This window comes from Scyliorhinus torazame, chromosome 12 (genome assembly GCF_047496885.1).
Source record: "Scyliorhinus torazame isolate Kashiwa2021f chromosome 12, sScyTor2.1, whole genome shotgun sequence".
In the NCBI taxonomy this organism is placed as follows: Eukaryota; Metazoa; Chordata; class Chondrichthyes; order Carcharhiniformes; family Scyliorhinidae; genus Scyliorhinus; species Scyliorhinus torazame.
This window is the reverse complement of record NC_092718.1, coordinates 181,837,771-181,859,795: the sequence shown is the minus strand read 5'-3', so window position 1 is coordinate 181,859,795 and position 22,025 is coordinate 181,837,771. Positions and strand designations below refer to the sequence as shown.

General features: G+C 46.0%; 1 long non-coding RNA gene across 2 annotated transcripts in view; it reads left to right on the top strand.

The window, feature by feature from the left end:
• LOC140387263 (uncharacterized) overlaps positions 1-20,826 on the top strand; it is a 57,111-nt gene extending 36,285 nt beyond the window's left edge. For both annotated transcript variants that reach the window (XR_011933811.1, XR_011933812.1), the window contains exons 4-5: positions 11,645-11,693; positions 20,353-20,826. This is a non-coding gene — a long non-coding RNA (uncharacterized lncRNA). The remainder of the gene's footprint in view (positions 1-11,644; positions 11,694-20,352) is intronic.
• Positions 20,827-22,025: the final 1,199 nt, after the last annotated feature.

The following is a 22,025-nucleotide window of genomic DNA, read 5'->3' as shown; positions in this document are numbered from 1 at the left end:
CACTGTCAGTCCGTGTCTTGATATGGGTCGACAAAGCATGCAGTGTCCAGAAAATTCAGAGCAAGGGCACAGTGGTTAGCACTGTGGCTTCACAGCGCCAGGGTCCCAGGTTCGATTCCCCGCTGGGTCACTGTCTGTGCGGAGTCTGCACGTTCCCCCGTGACTGCGTGGGTTTCCTCCGGGTGCTCCGGTTTCCTCCCACAGTCCAAAGATGTGCAGGTTAGGTGGATTGGCCATGCTAAATTGCCCTTAGTGTCCAAACAAAAGTTTAGAAGGGGTTATTGGGTTAGGGGGATAGGGTGGAAGTGAGTGCTTAAGTGGGTCGGTGCAGCCTCGATGGGCCGAATGGCCTCCTTCTGCACTGCATGTTCTATGTTCTATGATCTCCTGTAGAATGGGAGCCTCAGATATTGTCTGTGGTCTTCCAGATGCTTCAACTCTACATAAACCTTTTGGTGCAGAACATATGGCATTGGTCAGGCTTAAAAATTTTGGTGCAGCCTCAGGCTCTATGTAGATTTTGGCCTCCACCCCTTTTAGGCACCCCAGCTTTCTCTGAGAAATGTCATGGTATTTACACAGACATTCCTGGAAAACCCCATCCAAGATGCTGAATAACTCCAACCAATTTAGCCTCATTTTCTTTGGTCTCTTTCCATTTACTACAATTAAGGACAACTGGGCAGCACAGTAGCTTAGCGATTAGCACAAATGCGTCACAGCTCCAGGGTCCCAGGTTCGATTCCAGGCTTGGATCACTGTCTGTGCGGAGTCTGCAAGTTCTCCCTGTGTCTGCGTGGGTTTCCTCCTGGTGCTCCGGTTTCCTCCCACAGTCCAAAGATGTGCAGGTTAGGTGGATTAGCCATGCTAAATTGCCCTTCGTGTCCAAATTTCCCTTAGTGTTAGGTGGGGGTTACTGGATTATGGGGATAGGCTGGAGGTAGGATGCTCTTTCCAAACCCGGTGCAGACTCGATGGGCCGAATGGCCTCCTTCTGCACTGTAAATTCTATGAAATCTATGACTAGTGCTGATATGATACTCGTGTTGACGCCCTGCCCATTATCTTCCGGGCCTCCCCAGTATAGGTGGCTAAAGTGGCTGATGTACTGCTGAGATTTCAAAGGTGCAGCCCTCCCTGTAGGTACTTAAATAATTAATCTCCTACAACCGTGGCAGCAGCACCTGTATTAATCTCCATATTTAATGGACGGCTGTTAACAAAGGACAATTTCGATGGGGGGGTGCCTTGCTTAACTTCACCAAGTTGAGCTTATAAACTTCGGACTTCTCTTCTCGGTCTTCCACGAGCTTATTCACTAGAGTCACCAATGTTTTTTTGGGAAGCAGGTGTATTCTGTCTGACTCTTGATCTGGCTTGCATATGGCCTTTCCTGTTACATCAGAAACAAATAGGACTGGATTCTCCGTCCCGCCGTGCCACGTTTCTGTTTTACCCTACTGGCGGGGTGCTCCGTTACGCCGGCTAGTCAATGGGGTTTCCCATTGTGGGGCAGCCCCACGCCGTCGGGAAACCCCCCGGGCAGCCTGCAAATTGGAGCATCCCGCCAGCGGAGAATTCAGCCCCTGAACTCTTTACATTTGTGTCTGTCTTGGGGATGGTCTCCCCCACAACCATAATACATCTCTAGACCCTGTGATTGATGGTCACTCTTCCTTTTCTCAGGCTCCATCGTACCCTTACAATGGGTACTTTGAGTGGCTGCCTTTTCCAACCATGATTGATTCATCTCACTTTGCATGCTTTGTAGTTTAAAATCATTTTATTTAGTGCTTTCAGTCACTTGAGCCAACTCTATCGCTTAGTCTAAGGGTATTCTGGCTTCTGCCAGCAACTTCTTCTGAATGTTCAACTTATTGATACCGCAGACCAAATGGTCACATAATGTATCACTGAGAGCCGGACCAAATTTGCAATGTTCAGCCATCCACGGAGCTACAAAAGATACACAGGAGCCCGAATGGCTGAATGAAATTTAGAGCACTGCATTATAATGGAGGGCTGTGGATTGTAATGGTTACTCACTAGTTGCATTAGTTAATCAAAGGATTTGATATCTAGAGCCTCTGGATATGTTAGGCTTCTCACAAGGTTATATGTTTGTGGGATACAAACTTTGAGTAATATAACGTTTTGCTTGTCTTCTGCCGTGATTTCATTGGCAGTGGAAAAGTAGCGAAGCCTTTCCAGAATTGGCCCCAACCTTCAACCTCCGAATCGAATGGATCGATATTCCCAAATAGTGGCATAACTATTTGACCATGGCTGGTTCTTTACCTTTTTGCAGGACACCAAGAGGCCACTCTTTCCCCCCACCCTTCCAAACGTTGATGACTTGTCCTTTCGGTTGGTCTGATTTATTCTCATCGCCAACACAGGACTAGTTCCCTCGACTTCCGGGCTTGCACTGAAGGTCCCCTACTCCCCGGGTCCACGCTCTGGCACCCGATAGGCCCAGGTCTGCACATTCCATCCCCAAACAGCACTATTTGGCTTGTTGTCCCTGTGCCAGCTCTTTCTGAGAGCAACACACCATTATCATACCTTCAACCTGTGATGGGCCCTTCAGTTCTTAAAGCCACTTACTGTCCTTAATTGGACAGCGAACCTGTCTCCAGGGCTATTGAGGGAGCTCCTTTGTGAGAATCACGGCGAGTGACTGTTTGACCCTGGGGGCAGTTTCAGCACCTGTAAACAGTCACGGCCTGTTTCCCAGGGGCAAAATTCAGCCTGATGTTCCCTTACATAAGCTTACAATCTGAGGTCTTGGTTACTTCTCCAGATGGAATCCTGCACAGTAAGGAATAAACGGGTGCATAGTGCGTGGAAAGGTTATTATGTGCCTTGAAGCTCGAGTTGCTTGTTTGGCTCAAACTTTTTTAATTCCACTTGTCTGGAGTTTACTGATGGAAAGTATTTCCATTATTCCAGCTGGTACGGGGAAAAGCAGGAGAATGGCGCTCAGTCATGATGCTCGCTTGGAGAGCCAGTGCAGACACGCTGGGTTAAATGGCCTCCTTCTGCGCTGCCATTCTCTGATCTCTTAACTGATATAATGGTTGAACAAATAAGGTATCACATTATAAAGAGATTATATTATTTTGGTAAAGGTGTCTTTTAAAACAAAACCACATTGCTTCTCTTTCTGCTCATATCATGCCTTTGATTTCAAAATAATCCAAGCATCAACTCCTGATAAAAAAAGATGAGTGTTGTGTATGCTTGGGTTGGTATGCTCACTGTGGTTTATAAAAAATATTAATGTGAATTTGCAAAATTTCCAGCATAATTATTTTGCCCTCTACAGAATTACAATGTTTTTGATGTTTCCTAAAATGTGTAAAAGATAAAATATACAGTAGATTTGTTATCAGACTAAGAGGGAGATTGAAATTAATAGAATATCTCTATTATTGTTGCAAATGAATTTATTCAGACCCTTGTAATTCTACTCTCTTTTTTGTCTATGTATCCTTTTGGTAAATTGGTAATTAACTCAATGAACACAAAAAGGAATGCTAAACTTTGCAACTGTGGATGGTAACCTTTGATGAAACACTTACTTAATGGTTCAGCTAACATCAATTATTGCTTCACAGTAAGGAAAGGACGTTGAAACGGGCGACACAAACGGAAAAGGAAAAAGTAAGTTTGGAACAGATATCAAGGTAAAGCCTAATTGATGGAGCAACTTTGGGTTGAATCTTGTGCCCGTCCAGGTGGGGAGTTTGGTGATGGGGGTTATTTAATCAGATGGAACAGTGGCGATGGGGACCCTCCACCTACCTGCCTCTGGCTTCTGTGCAGCATGGGGAACAGTAGACATTTGCAGCATGTCTCGTGAACAGAATAAGAATCTCCAAATGGCGTTTGTTAACCTGACCAAGGTTTTTGACACAATAAGCAGGGAAGGTTCTGTGCAAATGTGGCTGCTCTGAAAAGATGATGCTTCATTCCCTCGTTTCACGATGGCCAGGGTGGTGTAGAATATGATGTAATTGGATATTCCCTATCGCCAATGGCATCAAGCAAGGCCGTGTATTAGCTGCAGCTCTGGTTGGTCATATACTTCTCGACTGTGCTCCAGTACACTCTCAAGGACCTTGACGCAGGAGAACAAGTTCAATCCAGGACAGACAGCAACTACTTCAACTTGCAAAGGCTCGAGGCTCGTGCAGATGTTATTGAGCAGCTTCTGAGTCAACTCTTGTTTGCAGATGACTGTGTTCTCACTGCACATCCTGTGGAAGGAATTCAGCTGCTTGCTAATCGCTTTGCCTCAGCCTCAGGACACATTGGCCTGACAACCAGTCTGAAGTCAACGGCGATCCTGTATCAACCCACCCCTGCCATGTACTCCAAGACCCCAGAGTTATCATCCACAACACACCCCTCCTTTCAGCCCAGACATTTTGCTCTCTTGGGAGTATCCTCTCCAACAACACTACATTGGATGATGGAATCAACCATTGCCTGGCGAGAGCAAATTCAATGTTTGGCAGGTTGGCTCACAGAAGGAGTATGGAGGATTTCTCAGAACAAAGTTCAAGGTCTACCAGAAAGTAGCTTTCACATTTATTTATGGGTGTGAGATTTGGACAACTTACTGGCATCACATAAAGCAGCATTCCATCTTCGCTGTCTGAGATCTCTTTGCAACATCAGATGGCAGGACAAAATCCCCAACACTGAGGTTCTTGCAAAGTGCTGCGTATCTGGCATTGAGAGTATGCTGGCCAGAGTGGGCCTCAGAGCAGGGCCTTAGAGCTGGGGGGACTGGAGCAGGCCATGGAGCAGTGGGTTGGAGTGGGGGCGCTAGAGCAGGCCTTGGAGTGGGGGTGGGGGGGGGGCGCAGAACAGGCCACGGAGTGGTGGTCGCAGCGGGGGGATGGGGTGGCTAATGTGTCAGAGCAGGCCATGGATCATGGGGTTAGATCGGGGGCCGTGGAGTGAGGGGGTGCAGAGCAGACCACGGAGCGGTGGGTTGGAGCGGCAAACCAGAGCAGGCCTTGGGGTTGGGGGGGGCGGTGTGTCAGAGCATGCCATGGAGCATGGGGTCGGATCGGGGACACCAGAGTGGGCCTCGGGGTGGGGGTTGGGGGGTGGGGGTTGGGGGGGGGGGTGCAGAGCAGGCCGCGGAGCTGGCACCAGAGTGAGAGACCAAAGTGGACCTTGGAATGCAGGGCCAGAGCAGGCCACGGAGCAGGGGGGACCAGAATGGGCCTCGGACACCGGAGTAGGAGATCAGAGGGGGCCTTGGAGCAGGCACCAGAGCATGCATCAGAGCTGGGCCAGAGTGGGCCTAGGAGCTCATTTATAACGCTCCTGTATTATCTTTTATTACACTTCCCTGTGTGTTTTGATATACTACGGAGTGTAATATGTGTTACTCAAACCTTGGTCACTGATGAGGTCTTCTGAATCTCGAAGAGTACTTGGAACTCGTCCAGTAGTTACAAAAGGTTTATTGAGTAACTATAACAATAATTGTGTGAGTTCTTTACTTTAACATTGATACCAGTGATAAGGTTAACAAGACCTAACGACGTAACTATGCATACCTACACTAACCATCTGAGCTAATCTGATACTCATGTCTTGGTCACAGTCCATCCAAAAGAGAGAGAGAGAGAGACCCAATGTGGTTCTTTTCTACACCTGTTGGTCTGTCCCTCTAGTGATCATCTGGTGCTACTGATTACACATTAACCCCTTATGTACCTGCACATACAGAGATGACTACGTCCCCCTTTTTTTCTTGTGTTACATATTTTCTGTACGTTGTAAAGAAAATTGAACAAACATAATGGATGCAGTTTGCAAATGCATTACATAACATCAATGAGTTAATTAGTCAAATGTTAATACATTTAGTATTTTAGGTTTTTTTCGTTTGCTTGAAACAGGTAGATAAATGATAATATGTACAAGTTGTGATGATATTGATGATTATACAAAGCCAATTAATATTTATGAGTCCAATTTTAATAAAATAAAATTTGTGAGTTCAAACTTTATGAATTTAATCGGTTGAGTTGCTTTCTTCTTCTGCTGCTGAAGTGGTGATGTTGATGTTGTCATTTCTTTGTGAACGTCGTCAGTGTTCTTGTGTTTAAGTAACCAACAAGTCATCATGAGGTGTTCGAATGGTCGAATCACTTTGTTGTCTGATTTTGACTATTTGTTTCTATGCCTGTGGTAGCGATTCTGTGTTACATCTTTGTTGTCTGGCCTGGACTTTTTCCTGTGCTTGCGGTATTGATTCTGTATGTCATCTTTGTTGTCTGACCTGGACTTTTTCCTGTGCTTGCGGTATTGATTCTGTATGTCATCTTTGTTGTCTGACCTGGACTTCTTCCTGTGTTTGCGGTATTGATTCTGTATGTCATCATTCTTGAAAGCTGCTTTGCTTGTTTGCTGTGGAGCAAATGTGAATTTGTGAGATTCGTTGTCATGCCATGGTATATTTGTACTCTTGTCATTGTTTTGGAGTGTGCTGTTGCATTGTCCTTCATGTGCAGAGTTGTACCATGTCTTACAGGTCATTGTTTCATTGTTGTTGTTTCTGTTGTTTCTGTCTTTGTTGTTTTCGTTATTGTTCTTGTTGCGCTTATTGTTTCTATTGTTGTTCTTGCCGTTCTTGTTGTTTCTGTTTTTGTTGTTGTTCTTGTTTTTGTCATGCTTGTTGTTGCTGTTGTTGTCTTTGTCATGCTTCTTGTTGTTGTGCTTGTAGTTTTTGTTGTTGTGCTTATTTTTGTTGTTATGCTTGTAGTTTTTGTTGTTGTGCTTGTAGTTTTGTTGGTGTTCTTGTTCTTTTTGTAGATTTTGATGTTGTTTTTTTTGTTGTTCTTTTTGTGGTTCTTGTTGTTGTTGTTGTTGTTCTTGTTTCTGTTGTGCTTCTTGTGGTTAGTGTTATTCTTGTTGCATTCAATGACTGTTCCGTGTGGATAATTTGAGTCATTCTCAAAGTGATTGGTGTCAGTGTCCTTTGTGGTATCTGATGTTTCATTGAGTGTTTCTTCTTGAGGATTGTGAGAATGATCTGATGTTGCATTGAACTTGGTGACATCAGTCGTTTGTGGTTGATTTGATTCCTCTTCGTTGCTTCCTTGGTGCTCCTCTTATGGAGTCATTTCTGGTTGATCTGCTTCATCTGTGACCTCTTGGTGCTCCTCTTCAGGTTTATTTGAATTATCTTTGGTTTCTTGGTGCTCCTCTTCTGGAGTCAAAATCTTCAAGATTTAATTTTCTTGTGGGTAGTTTAGAGTAGATGGGGTTTTAATTGACATGGTCTCACTGGACTCATGAGTTGTGTTACTTTGATTGTTGAGTGCTTCTGTACAGACGAGCAGAGATCTGTGAGTGTCGCTGAGATCTTGCACATCTTGTATGTTGATTGCGATCACTATTCTCACATACAGTGGGTTGACATTCATTGTCTTTTTGTTGTTCATGTGTGCTGGGCAGGTTTTCATAGTCGGGGCTGAGGGGGGTGGGGATGGGAGGGAGGGGGGTGGGGTTGGGGGATGGGGAGGGGTGGTGGGGGTGGGGGAAGGGTGGTGGGGGTGGGGGAGGGGGGGCGGGGGGAGGGGGAGGCAGGGGTGGGGGAGGGTGGGCGGAGGTGGGGGAAGAGGGGGCGGGGTGGGAGGAGGGGGGGGCAGGGGGCCCGGGGGGCCAGGGGTGGGGGGAGGGGGGGGGCCGGGGAGGAGGTGGGTGGGTTGGGGGGGTGAGTGTGTAAGAGAGGGGGATAGGTTTATGAGAGAGAGGGAGATAGGTGTATGAGAGGGGGATGAGAGTGTGAGAAAGAGGGGAATGAGTGTGTGAGAGAGGGGGATGAGTGTGTGAGAGAGGGGGTGAATGTGTGTGCGAGGAGGGCGAATGTGTGAGAGAGGAGGGTGTGTGTGAGAGAGGGGGATGTGTGTGTGAGAGAGATGGAGGGAGATGTGGGTGTGTGTGAGGGGGAGAAATGTGCATGTGTCTGATATGAGAATCAGCTTTCCAGCATCGCTCCTCCTATTAAAAATGAAAAAAGGTACAGGGATTAATATTAAGGGGTCATGAAGCTGGAAAATGTATTTTTGAGTCTTCCTAATATTTGCATTGATATAGCTAGAAAAGACTTGTTTGCATTTAATCTCTGCATTTGCACCAATTTCGCAGCAAATAAAGGTTGTCAACATTATGAGAATGTTTGGGGTTCTCTGTAACACTTGGGAGGTCACTAGGGGTTCTGCGGCATGAAAACTGTGGGAAACCCTGACATGGAGGATTCCCGCACACCAAAGGCAGCCAGCTGAACATAGGAACCCGCAGCACAGTGTTATAACGTGCCTGCTTACCATTGGCTGGGGACTAATGACAATCCCACAATCCTGTGGGAGTATGAACTTCCCCAATGAGGGGGGGCAGAGAAACCATTAGTAAACTCCTAGTATAAATAAAGCTGGCCAGTTTGGAACCAGCAGGAAGTAGTGTGTAGGAAGGGAAGTTGCTGCTGCTGTTATATATATATGTTATTATAAATAAATGTCATTACTTTGTATCCTTAAAACTCGTGCTGGATTCTTTGTGGCCCTCACAAAACACAGGACGTCACAATCTTAGATATAAAGACAATCTGAAAGTCGACCTCGGGGCCTGCTAACTGGATCCTAACACATGGGAAAAAAATTACCCTGGGCCGATCCAGAGGAAAAGTCTCTGTCACCAAGCGTCTTCAACATTTGAGAAGAGAGTCAAATGCCATCAGTCAAAGTGAGTGCGGCGCAAAGCCAATTCCTTCATTCATCCCTCCAAAAACTGACGTCATATGCAGTATTTGCAATCGATTATGCAGATTGACACTTGGCTTAACACCACACATGATACGACATCAACCTAGAGTGTGAACTTGTCTTTTTTCTTTTGCTGAACACTAATCTGTCAACGTATCAGGAGAATCCATCATCATCATCATGGCTGCGAAGCTGTGCCCTACCAAAGTCCTGTGATGACACTTTAAAGCTGCACACTGCAATCTGAAATAAATTCATGTACGAGATAACCTAAGCTCAATGAGTGAAGCTACTTCTTTACGCTCATTATTTCTTCTTTATTTCTTCCAGTAACTAATGACAGTTCGCTTGCGTGCTAAGTCCACTTGCTATTTATTTTGGCAAGACCTTTCTTACGTTGCAGAGTTCGAAAGTTCTTTTTGATGAATTTCAGTGTTGATTCAGGTGGGCTGGGCCTTTACTATCTCACTCTTGCCAAAAATATTCCTGTGTTCCAGCCATTTTAATGTGGGCTATTGTATTTCTGTGTTTGCTTCACATAAACGTACCAATTTCACACAGGAATGGTAAACTAAACATAGGCTTGGTTTATTTGAAGATGTGGTTTGGATTGCTCAGCAGACAGATTTACTGTAAAGATTCAACAGCTATTGTTAACTGGAGAGAACAGCTGCAACTACTTCACGCCACATACTGCTCGCTAAACTAAAATGTCTGCTGGTTACATGGTTTACATCCTGGCATTTAATCATCAGCACATTCTCTCTTAAAGCAATATCACATTTTTTTCCTCAAGATAACATTACATTTGTTACGAGTGAAAACACATATATGTTAGGGTTGTTGCAAGAGCTAGTTACACAAAAAATAAATCTCTGTTCAAGAGCTTAAGAATTGAAGTACTTAACCTTTTACGACTCTCTGTAATGCATAGGTGGTTTAATGATCCTCCTGGGTTTGTAATGACGTGACTTTTCTGAGAAAAATTAAAGGAATCCTAAAGGGTATGTATATGGATTGTTGGAACTCAGTGATACAATCTACAACATACAAACTAACTACATACATTTTCACAGTAGGTCTGGCAGATGACACTTTCCACATGACTTGCTTGTGTTCTGTGTCCTGGCCATCATGCCAACACTGGTAGTTGCATCAAATGCTTTCAGGTGGCAATACTTTGACAAAGAGTCATCCAGACTTGAAACGTTATCCCCGTTCTTTCTCCACAGATGCTGTCAGACCTGCTGAAATTGTCCAGCATTTTCTGTTTTATTTTCGGTTGTTGCTGGCCAGCTCACCATGGCTTCATATTTTAGCAGCACAGCAATGCTGTGACCTCTTTATTTCCTCCGATAGATATTTCTGGAAAGCTTCAATTGGCGTTGGAGCTACAACCAGCTCCAATATTCATCCGGCTGCTCATCTTCCAGCCCTTGCCCTTATCGCGGCACCTGCTCCCAACCTGACCAATTGATTCTTGTGTCTGTCATCTATGAACCACCAGCTTTAGCTGGTGCATTCTACACGTCCGTCTGTACACGAAGCTGATCCTCCAGAATGTTCCACAGCTTTGGTTGATCCTCCTCAGACAGGCCGGAAGAGTTGGCTTTCTGCAACTCCTCCTTTCCAATCGCTATCTTCATTTTCACCACCTGTTTACCCAGCGTCAAGATGAATAAATCTAAAAAGCACAGCTCCATCCTTTGTTTAAAAAGCCTGGTTTCAGATAGGAAACCTGCCTTTTGTGTGGGAATGGGACCCGGGGACATCGCAGTGGCCATGCAGTTTACGCTGTCCAACTCAAAATCAACTGCTGGCTTCAAAATCGACTGGCTGATTCATCACTGACCCACACCAATCCAGCTACCCCACAAATCAGGTACTTATTGCTCTGTCTGAAACACTGTCTGTAGAGGGTCTCTGCCTTTTCGGTCCTTCAATTCATCTCAGCCTCTGTAAAGCATGTAATCTTGTCTGTGGCTTGTCCTGTGATCTTCAAATCCTCACCATTTTGTTTAGGGTGAGCCACTGCTGCTCACAATGTTGTACTTCCATGTTAGCTGCAGGACTGGTAAGATAAACATAGGTTCAGTTTATTTGTGGGTGTAGCACAGGATCGTGCAGCAGATTTAATAATAATACTCTTTATTGTCACAAGTAGGCTTACATTAACACTGCAATGAAATTACTGTGAAAAGCCCCTAGTCGCCACATTCCGGTGCCTGTTCTGGTACACAGAGGGAAAAATCAGAATGTCCAAATTACCTCACAGCACATCTTGGCGGCAAATGGTAGTTGCACCGAATGCTTTCAGATGACAATGTTTCGATAAAGAGTCACCTGGACTCGAAATGTTAGCTACAAAGATTCAACAGCTATCGTTAACAGGAAGGTAATTCCTTCACACCACATGCTGCTGGCTGTTCAGAAAGCTCCTCTGAACAATGTCTGCTGGTCACATAGTTTATATCCTGACTACTTGCTCATTATTATAATTCTCTCTTACAGCGACAGTCTTGGACCAACCAGTGAAGGCAGAATCAAAACCACAGGAGGCCCAGCTCAGTTTATTTTGTTTACTTTTTTGAAGGTTCCCTGTGAGCCGACCAAAGATCTAAAATCCTTTTTTTTTTGATAGATAATTTTTCCCCTCTCTGTCTTGGACTGCATTTCAAGCTTTCCTGCCATTAACCATTATAACCCCTTTAGGAGGCTCATGGAAATGATAACGTTTACCATTAAAAATTTAGAGGCTTTATTTTTCTGCTCAGAGGTTGGTGGATGGGTGCTTTGGGCATCCTCACTCCAAGATTCGCACTACAACATCTGCTTATGTTTTTTGGTAGATTGATGAACAGCAGATGGAGATCGCACAGGCTGTTTTCAGCAATACTGGTGAGTGCCGTTGCCTTGTCATGTTTTGGAGTACTCAAGTGACAGTAAAGCCTGCTTAGCAGATTTATGTAAACACCCGAAGGCTGATTGCACATTTAAGTGAAGACCATTTTTAAAAATATTGCAAACCAGATGTTCTGCTTAACATGAAGCCACAGCTTTAATTAACACTTGTTACTAACTCTTAGAATGTTAATTTTTGTTTAATCAATTCAACTTCAATAAGGGCAATTGATATTCATGTTATATTAAGCAGTTAATAAGTGTAATTCAGTTTAGACCCCAGCATGATATTTTATTACACTTTTCTCCTCAGAATAACTTGCTTTTTTTGCCTGAATGGCATCATTCCATGTACATAAAAAAACAAACAAACACATAGAAATCCGGAGAGCTCAAATGTGACATTCTCAAATTATATATACCAGACTGCAGTTAAATGGTACGGACTAGGAAAGAGGCATTGCAAATGAACAATGAAACCAAGAATAACTGATATTTTAAAAAAAATGCAATTTGCATCTACTTAATTAATTGCCATTTTGCTCCTTTTATGTTAAATATAAATAGAATCTTACGTTTCTGCTATCTTTCATAGATCATCGTAATTTGCAAAGATGGTTCCTTCTATATCATTGTAGATATTCATCGCAAAATGTAGATTTTGCGGCAGGTATATTTCCTGCCTTAATGTACTCCGGCAATAACTTGGGGCGGAATTTTCCCCAAAACTAGAAAAGGGCGTGATTTACCGGGCGAGTCCCGATGGAATCAGACTGGGACGTGGCCGGTATATCATGGGGAGGCCTCTTCCTGGATCCCCGACAGTCATTACGTCTCGCGAGATCCGACCAAGTCTCGTGAGACGTGGTGATCCGAATCCCACCCAGAATGGGCGGGACACAGTCTCGCTCAGTTAAGTGAGGTGGCAGTGCCACCTTGGTGTCACCCTGGCACTGCCAGGGTGCCAAGCTGGCATTTTGCCTGAGCCGGGGATCGGGTCCGGGAATGCCCTGCCCAGATGAGGTGGAATGCGGAGGGTTCTGAGGACCCCCTTAAAGGTGGGTTGGAAAAATCGCGGGTCCGGGGGTTGCGTCGAGGGGTCAGGAGATCAGGGCGCCATTCAATCTCTTCTCACTGTAGCTCCTCAGTGCAGGAAATGCGACTGAATGCGGCCTCGGCGGGACGCTTCCCACCCGTGCTTGAAAAACAAACAAATTGCCATTGGATAGTGGAGTCGTTCCTGGCACTGTAAGCGGCGGGAATGACCCTGCTAATCCCGTCCAGAATGGACTCTGGTTTTTTTTTAGTTAAATCGCGTCCAAAGTGTCAGGTCCTGACTGAAAACCAGCATGTTTCTCCCCAGGGAAACAGCCAGATTCTTTTCGTCAGATCTTCTGATACTTTGTCAAAAACTGCCGGGTGGGGTGTGGGGCTTGTTTTGCACTGTCATAAGATCGGGGCGCCATTTCTAAATGGTGGTCCAATCTCAAAGTGGAGTCAAGGCCCCCCACACCACCATCGCCACCCCCCCCCCCCCCATCACCATTGTTGGCACCCGGGCCTCAGTGCCCTCCCTTCCATCACCATCGCTGGCATCCCCACATTGACTTCAGGAAGCAAAGTACTGTACACACCCCTGTCAGCATCAACGGGGCCGAGGTGGAGATGGTTAGCAGTTTCAAATTCCTAGGGGTGCACATCTCCAAAGATCTGTCCTGGTCCACCCACGTCGACGCTACCACCAAGAAAGCACAACAGCGCCTATACTTCCTCAGGAAACTAAGGAAATTCGGAATGTCCACATTAACCCTTACCAACTTTTACAGATGCACCATAGAAAGCATCCTATTGGGCTGCATCACAGCCTGGTATGGCAACTGCTCGGCCCAGGACCGCAAGAAACTTCAGAGAGTCGTGAACACCGCCCAGTCCATCACACAAACCTGCCTCCCATCCATTGACTCCATCTACACCTCCCACTGCCTGGGGAAAGCGGGCAGCATAATCAAAGATCCCTCCCACCCGGCTTACTCACTCTTCCAACTTCTTCCATCGGGCAGGAGATACAGAAGTCTGAGAACACGCACAAACAGACCCAAAAACAGCTTCTTCCCCACTGTCACCAGCCTCCTAAATGACCCTCTTATGGACTGACCTCATTAACACTACACCCTGTATGCTTCATCCGATGCCAGTGCTTATGTAGTTACATTGCATGTCTTGTGTTGCCCTATTATGTATTTTCTTTTCTTCCCATGTATTTAATGATCTGTTGAGCTGCTCGCAGAAAAATACTTTTCACTGTACCTCGGTACACGTGACAATAAACAAATCCAATCCAATCCAATCCAATAGTAGGAACCCCTCCCTCATGTGGTTCCCTGGGGGCACCGACCCCTGCCTCTGCCTCTGGCACTTCCAAACTGGCACTGTCAGCCTGGCACTGCCAGGGCACCAGCCATGTCCCTGACCACCCGGGAGATACACTGGCCTCTGCGGCCCTGGTGCGAGCACCACGACTTCTGGAGAACAGGAGTGATACCGCTGGTGCGACACCATAGAATTTGATCATCATAGAACTTACAGTTCAGAAGGAGGCCATTCGGCCCATCGAGTCTGCACTGGCTCTTGGAAAGAGCACCCTACCCAAAGTCCACACCTCCACCCTATCCCCGTAATCCAGTAACCCCACCCAACACTAAGGGCAATTTTGGACACTATGGACAATTTAGCATGGCCAATCCACCTAACCCGCACATCTTTGGACTGTGGAAGGAAACCGGAGCACCCGGAGGAAACTCACGCACACACGGGGAGAATGTGCAGACTCCGCACAGACAGTGACCCAAGCCAGGAATCGAACCTGGGACCCTGGAGCTGTGAAGCAATTGTGCTAATCACAATGCTACCGTGCTGCCCAGCAGGGGGGGGAACATCTCACCAGCAGTGGGGGGAACATCTAACGCTCCCGGAAGATACAACGTTATGTGGTTTAGGAATATTTAAGTGCATGCAAATGGATGATAATCAGGTTCATGGCCTTGCTGGGCGTGAACCTGATCACATTGCTGGCAGGGGGTGCAGAAGAGATCATTTGATATCTCCCCAGAGAAAATTCCATTATGGCCCATTATCGCGAGAGTTAGCAGCTGTAATGGGATTTGCGCCTGTGACGAACGAGGCCGAAAAATCCCCCCCTAAGAATTGGTGCTTTGCAACAACAGCGATTGTTCTTACGGGTTTAAAAAAAATTAATGCTTCCTTCCTCTTCTGGAAGCATTTTCTTTTGCTTGAGTAAGGCCCCACATATAATCCCAGCCAGCTGGCAGCCCCTGCTAAGTGGCCACATTTTATTTTCAGCTGAGACAGTGAGTGTTGAGAAAGGACTCCTGTTCACATAGCATTACTGCTAAATTCCGGCCCTCTAATCGGCCAACATCCACAAGCAAGCGTTCTGGCAGAATTCACTGGATAATGACCAGGGGTGGGTATGCGGGCTGATTTTTCTTCCTTCCTAACTCAGTAATGTTGTTACCAGTTGTAACATCCCCAGAGATGTTCCACTTGAATCGGCAGCGTGATCCCATGGTGGGAATTGGACGAGATTTATTAGTATGGCCGCGGTGAATGTGAAAGCTAATTCCATGCTCCTATGTTCCCAGTTGGGAGCTAAACTTTCAGGATTGCGAGTTGGAGGACTTGGGCTTTATTGTTGGTGCTCTGTCTCCAACCAATACTGTAGCCATGGCTTGGCATTGCGAGAGCAGAATCATGGAATTAATCCTGTCATGCCCTACCAGGGTAGTGAACCTTCGTAATTTTAGGCAAGGAAGCGTATCCTTGAGACTGTCATTCCAGCCCGACAACTGTTCAAACAGATTAATAAGGATCTTTGTAACTGTTAAATTGTGACAAATATTTGTGCACTGATTTTTCAATTAGTTATATATTCCCAGGATATTTAAAAAATAATGACACATTTTTAAAACAGATTGTTTTGGCATTTAAAAAATTAAATGATGGGTGATTGGTTTCTTAATTTTTTTTAATTGTGCATTTTAATGGTTATTAACATTGATTTCAAAATTTATATTTTTTATTCAATGACAATCTAGTTGCTTAGTGATGAATCTTTGATATTTTGAATCAACTTAATGAGATAACATTATTTGTTAAACCTTTCCATTATATAATAAGAAGTAATGCACATAATACCCAGATGTTTTTATGGGTAGTGCATTCAGATCGGATCGTTGGTGGCATGTCAATAAATTAATAAAGGGCATACATTAAGCACTGGATTCCTTCAGAGACAGCTTTCCTGCTGGGACTGGGTTTGAGTGGGCCCAGTGCCTTAAACTGGTCAACCGACTCTGATCCTGATCCATTTTGCTGGGCCAGTATTCACTACGTAGGCCAAAAGAAGTCAGCGGCTGCCTGAAAACAGTCCAGGATAGTTTTTTTTAAAGGTATATGCTCAGCATGTGTGGCAGCATCTGTGGAGACAGGGACTGAGCTAATGGGGCAAATTTTATGGAGGGAACTGGGGACTCTGAGCCGCTGCCAACTTGTGAGAAATCAGCAGGCGATTAAGAGACACGTGGCGGGCATTCATCGGGATTAGGATCCTGGGGAGGGATGTCCAGCAGCTCTTTTGCTGAGCAGCACTGTCTGGGTGTCATTGGCTGCTGAGCCCATGATCGCAGAGCGACCCGGCCCAGAGCTAAGAGACGGCGGGAGGGGATTGCTGAATGAGCCACACACGCATACACACACACTGTTTAAGTTTACATATCGGGCTCTCCACCTGGTGACAGACCTACCTGCTACTGCTTTAACACCAGCGGCAGTTGGATGAGGCTCTTAACTTGGCATTGTCACCCTGCCATGAATTTAATCGGGATGGCGGTGGGATGATGGCGCAGACCTTACCCGCCACCAACTTGCCAAATGGATTGCCCCCCACCACCAAAGCCATCAAGGGGAGGGGTATAAAATGCTGCCCAATGTTTCAGGGCAGGGACCTGTCATCAGAACTATATAAATAAATAAGCAAAGACAGAAGCGTGCAGCCAGCAGAGAAAATCTCCGTTCAGAAAATCTCAAAACTGACTTCAGCTACTTTTAAGAGCTTATTAACAGTAGGGATGCGAAGTGCTCCCAAAGTAACCTTTAATTGGCCACATGAGGACCTCATTTTGCACAAAGACAGTCCTCCACCTTTCCTGCCAGTAATAAAAATGCCAAAGCGCGGGGAAGGCTGCCACCTCTTCGCCCCTCACCTTGCCTGGTTTTCTTTACATCTTCCTCCCCCCCACCCACTTCCAAGTCACCTTTGATAGGTCTCGCTAAACTCCATTCCTGGAGTGCCTTTTGGACCAGCCTAGGGCGGCACAGAGGCACACTGGTTAGCATTGCTGTCTCACAGTACCAGGGACCCAAGTTCGATTCAGACTCGGGTGACTGCCTGTGTTGTGTTTGCACGTTCTCCCCGTGTCTGTGTAGGTTTCCTCTGGGTGCTCCAGTTTCTACCGACAATCCAAAGTTGTGCAGGTTAGGTGGTTTGATCATGCTAAACTGCCTCTTAGGGTGATGTCACGGGAATAAGGTGGGGGATTGGGCCTAGGTAGGTTGGCCCTTTGAATGGTCATTGCAGAATTGATGGGCCGAATAGCTTCCTTCTGCACTGCAGGGATTCCATGATTCTAAAGTCACGCCTCTACCATGGAACAGTGTATCTGGAAAAAGTATCACACAAAAATGTGAGCTTGTTGCGCACATTGAAATTGGCCAGTCCGATGTTGTGGGCATCACAGAGACATGGCTGCAAGGGGAACAGGGCTGGGATCTAAATATACAAGGATATGTGTCCTATTGAAAGGACAGGCAGATGGTCAAAAGGGGCGGGGTTGCATTGTTAGCAAGGAGTGATATAGAATCAGAAGTCATAGAATCTCTGTGGGTAGAGTTGAGGAATCGCAAAGGTAAAAAGACCCTGATGGGAGTTATATGCAGGCCCCCTAGCAGTAGTCAGGATGTGGGGCAGAAAATAAATCAGGAGCTAGAAAAGGCATGTAAAAAAGGCAATATCACAATAATCATAGGCGACTCCAATATGCAGGTGGACTGGGAAAATCAGGCTGGTAGTGGATCCCAAGCAAAGGAATTTGTTGAATGTTTAAGAGGTGATTTTTTTGGAGCAGCTTGTGATAGAGCCTACTAGGGAACAGGCAATTCTGGATTTGGTGATGTGTAATGAGGCAGACTTGATTCGGGATTTCAAGGTGAAGGAACCCTTCGGGAGCAGTGACCACAATATGATAGAATTTACCCTCCAGTTTGAGAGAGAGAGAGAAGCTGGAGTCAGATGTAATGGTATTACAATTAAATAATGTTAACTACAAAGGCATGAGGGAGGAGCTGGCCAGAGTTGATTGAAAAAGGAGACTAGCAGGGAAGACAATGGAACACCAATGGCAGATGTTTTTGAGGATTATTCAGGAGGCACAGCCGAAATTCATCCCAAGGAGGAGGAAACATGATAAGGGCAGGACAAGGCATCCATGGTTGACGAGGGAAATCAAGGACAGCATAAAAGCAAAAGAAAAAGCATACAAAGTGGCAAGGATTAGGAATCATTTAAAAGCGAGCAGAAGACAACAAAAAAGGCAATAAGGGGAGAGAAGGTGAAGTATGAGTGCAAGTTAGCTGGTAATATAAAAGAAGATAGGAAGAGTTTCTTTCAATATATAAAAGGTAAGAGAGAGGCAAAAATGGACATTGGACCATTGGAAAATGTGACTGGAGAAGTAATAATAGGAAACAAAGAAATAGCAGATGAACTGAATAGTTACTTTGCATCAGTCTTCACGGTGGAAGACACCAGTAGGATGCCAGAGCTCCAGGAGAATCAGGGGGCAGAGGTGAGTGCAGTGGCCATCACTAAGGAGAAGGTTCCAGGGAAACTGAAAGGTCTGAAGTGGATAAGTCACCTGGACCGGATGGACTACACCCCAGGGTCCTAAAAGAGATAGCTGAGGAAATTGTGGAGGCATTGGTGGTGATCCTTCAGGAATTCCTTGAGGCAGGAAGGGTCCCAGAAGACTGGAAAGTGGCCAATGTAACATCACAGTTTAAGACGGGAGGGAGGCAGAAGATGGGAAATTACACGCTGGTTAGCCTGACTTTGGTCATTGGTAAGATTTTAGAGTCTGTTATTAAAGATGAGATCGTGGAGTACTTGGAAGTGCACGGCAAAATAGGACTGAGTCAGCACGGCTTTGTCAAAGGGAGGTCATGTCTGACAAATCTGTTAGAGTTCTTTGAGGAGGTAACAAGGAAGTTAGACAAAGGAGAACCAGTGGACGTGATTTATTTAGATTTCCAGAAGGCCTTTGACAAGGTGCCGCATAGGAAACTGTTAAATAAGTTAAGAGCCCATGGTGTTAAGGGTAAGATCCTGGCATGGATGGAGGATTGGCTGACTGGCAGAAGGCAGAGAGTGGGGATAAAGGGGTCTTTTTCAGGATGGCAGCCGGTGACTAGTGGTGTGCCTCAGGGGTCTGTGCTGGGACCTCATCTTTTCACAATATACATTAATGATCTGGAAGAAGGAACTGAAGGCACTGTTGCTAAGTTTTCAAATGATACAAAGATCTGTAGAGGGACAGGTAGTATTGAGGAAGCAAGGGGGCTGCAGAAGGATTTGGACAGGCTAGGAGGGTGGACAATGAAGTGGCAAATGAAATACAATGTGGAAAAGTGTGAGGTAATGCACTTTGGAAAAAGGAATTTAGGCATAGACTATTTTCTAAATGGGGAAATGCTTACGAAATCAGAAACACAAAGGGACTTGGGAGTCCTTGTTCACAATTCTCTTAAGGTTAACGTGCAGGTTCAGTCGGCAGTTAAGAAGCAAATGCACTGTGAGCATTCATGTCAAGAGGGCTAGAATACAAGCCCAGGGTTGTACTTCAGAGGCTATATAAGGCTCTGGTCGGACCCCATTTGGAGTATTGTGAGCAGTTTTGGGCCCCGTATCTAAGGAAGGATGTGCTGGCCTTGGAAAGGGTCCAGAGGAGGTTCACAAGACTGATCCCTGGAATGAAGAACTTGTCGTAAGAGAAACGGGTGAGGACTCTGGGTCTGTACTCACTGGAGTTCAGAAGGATGAGGAGGGATCTTATTGAAACTTACAGGATACTGCGAGGCCTGAATAGAGTGAATATGGAGAGGATGTTTCCACTTGTAGGAAAAACTAGAACCAGAGGACACTATCTCAGACTAAAGGGACGATCCTTTAAAACAGAGATGAGGAGGAATTTCTTCAGCCAGAGGGTTGTGAATCTGTGGAACTCTTTGCCACAGAAGACTGTGGAGGCCAAATCACGAAGGATCTTTAAGACAGAGACAGATAGGTTCTTGATTAATAAGGGGATCAGGGGTTATGGGGAGAAGGCAGGAGACTGGGGATGAGAAAATATCAGCCATGATTGAATGGCGGAGCAGACTTGATGGGCCGAGTGGCCTAATTCTGCTCCTATGTCTTATGGTCTTATATTTGTGAGGAAATTATTATTTTTCTCTGCAAAATGGAGAACTGGTTTGAATAAAAAGTGTTAAACTTTTCTTCTTTATGTTTTCCTTTCTGTTAAAGGGGCCCATGGAGCAGAACGTGTTTGAAAAACCCAGTAGGCCTGGCAGCATCCGTGGAGAGAGTTAGCATCTCAAATTCAACCTGATTCTTCTTCAGAATTCATGGATTTGTCAACTGGGGAGAGACAATTCTGTATTCATTTTGCACTAAGTACCTTTAAAAAGTAAAACAGTATTTATTCTAAAGCTCTGGAAGGACTAGCTAGCATCAAATCTCTTTAATCTGCTTTTGTCTCCCATCCATTCTCCTGTAAAAAGCTGACGGGCGAGATTCTCCGACCCACCACTGGGTCGGAGAATCGCCGGGGGCTGGTGTGAATCCCGCCCCTGCCGTGTCGCGAATTCTCCGCCACCGGAGATTCGGCGGGGGTGGGAATCGCGCCGCGCCAGTCGGCGGGAATCCCCCTGCGATTCTCCGGCCCGCGATGGATTAAACCACCTATCTTACCGGCGGGAGCAGGCGGCGAGGACGGGCTCCGGGGTCCTGGGGGGGGGGCGCGGGGCAATCTGGCCCCGGGGGGTGTCCCCACGGTGGCCTGGCCCGCGATCGGGGCCCACCGATCCGTGGGGGGGGGCCTGTGCCGTGGGGGCACTCTTTCCCTTCCGCCTTCGCCATGGTATCCACTATGGCGGCGGTGGAAGAGACTCCCTCCACTGCCCATGCGCGCGGATGCCGTGAGCAGCCGCTGACGCTCCCGCGCATGAGCCACCCGGCAAAGTCATTTCCGCGCCAGCTGGCGGGGCACCAAAGGCCTTTCCCGCCAGCCGGCGGGCGGAAATCACTCCGGCGCGGGCCTAGCCCCTCAAGGTGAGCCTCGGCCCCTCAAGATGTGGAGAATTCTGCACCTTTGGGGCAGCGCGATGCCGGACTGATTCGCGCCGCTTTTGGCGCCGGTCGGCGGACTTTGCGCCGATTACGGAGAATCCCGCCCGACATTTCTCCTCAAATGCTGACGGTACTTTGCACAATTAAGTTGGTTAGAATCCACTTCACTGACATTTGTCGCTGTTTCCAGGAGGTACTCACAGTTTCTTTTATGGAGGGTGGGATGTGAAATGCTTCACAGAAAACTAGTTCAACAATATTTTCCAAGAGTGCTTTAAACATTTCAAAACATTTTTCTCTCGTCCCTTCAAAACCTATGGATGATCTTTTTGAAAGACAGGCACATGTAAAGAATTAATGTTGTTTTCATTTTGTTTGAGCCTGTCCATTCTCATTCAATTTTTAAATATTTGTGCTATTTCTAACTCATCAGCGCCTCTTTGCAAATACCACTGGCAGCCGCCTGGTGTTCACTTGGAAGTAGGAGATGTCTGCGTTCCAATTGAGAGCTAAGAGTGATGGATTGATTTGGCCTTCAATATCCACCCTGTGAGTTAATGCTTCTCTCTGACAGAATTGGAAGGGTTCCTAAACACCAGTCTTGAGTAGTCAAGAGTGACATTCAGATTTGCAACAGCTTTCCAGTGTTAAATGTCTCCCTATGATATTCATTGACCTTGTTTAACTTTGTAATGATCACCAATACAAATATCAGTGAAATTGACAATGTAACAAACAATGACCCTCAAAACCTCTTCACTGAATTTTGATCACATGATGAACAATGTAACAGCCAATATTTTAGACTTTCACTATTAACCAATTAAGGATTTTTCAAGGGCAAAACA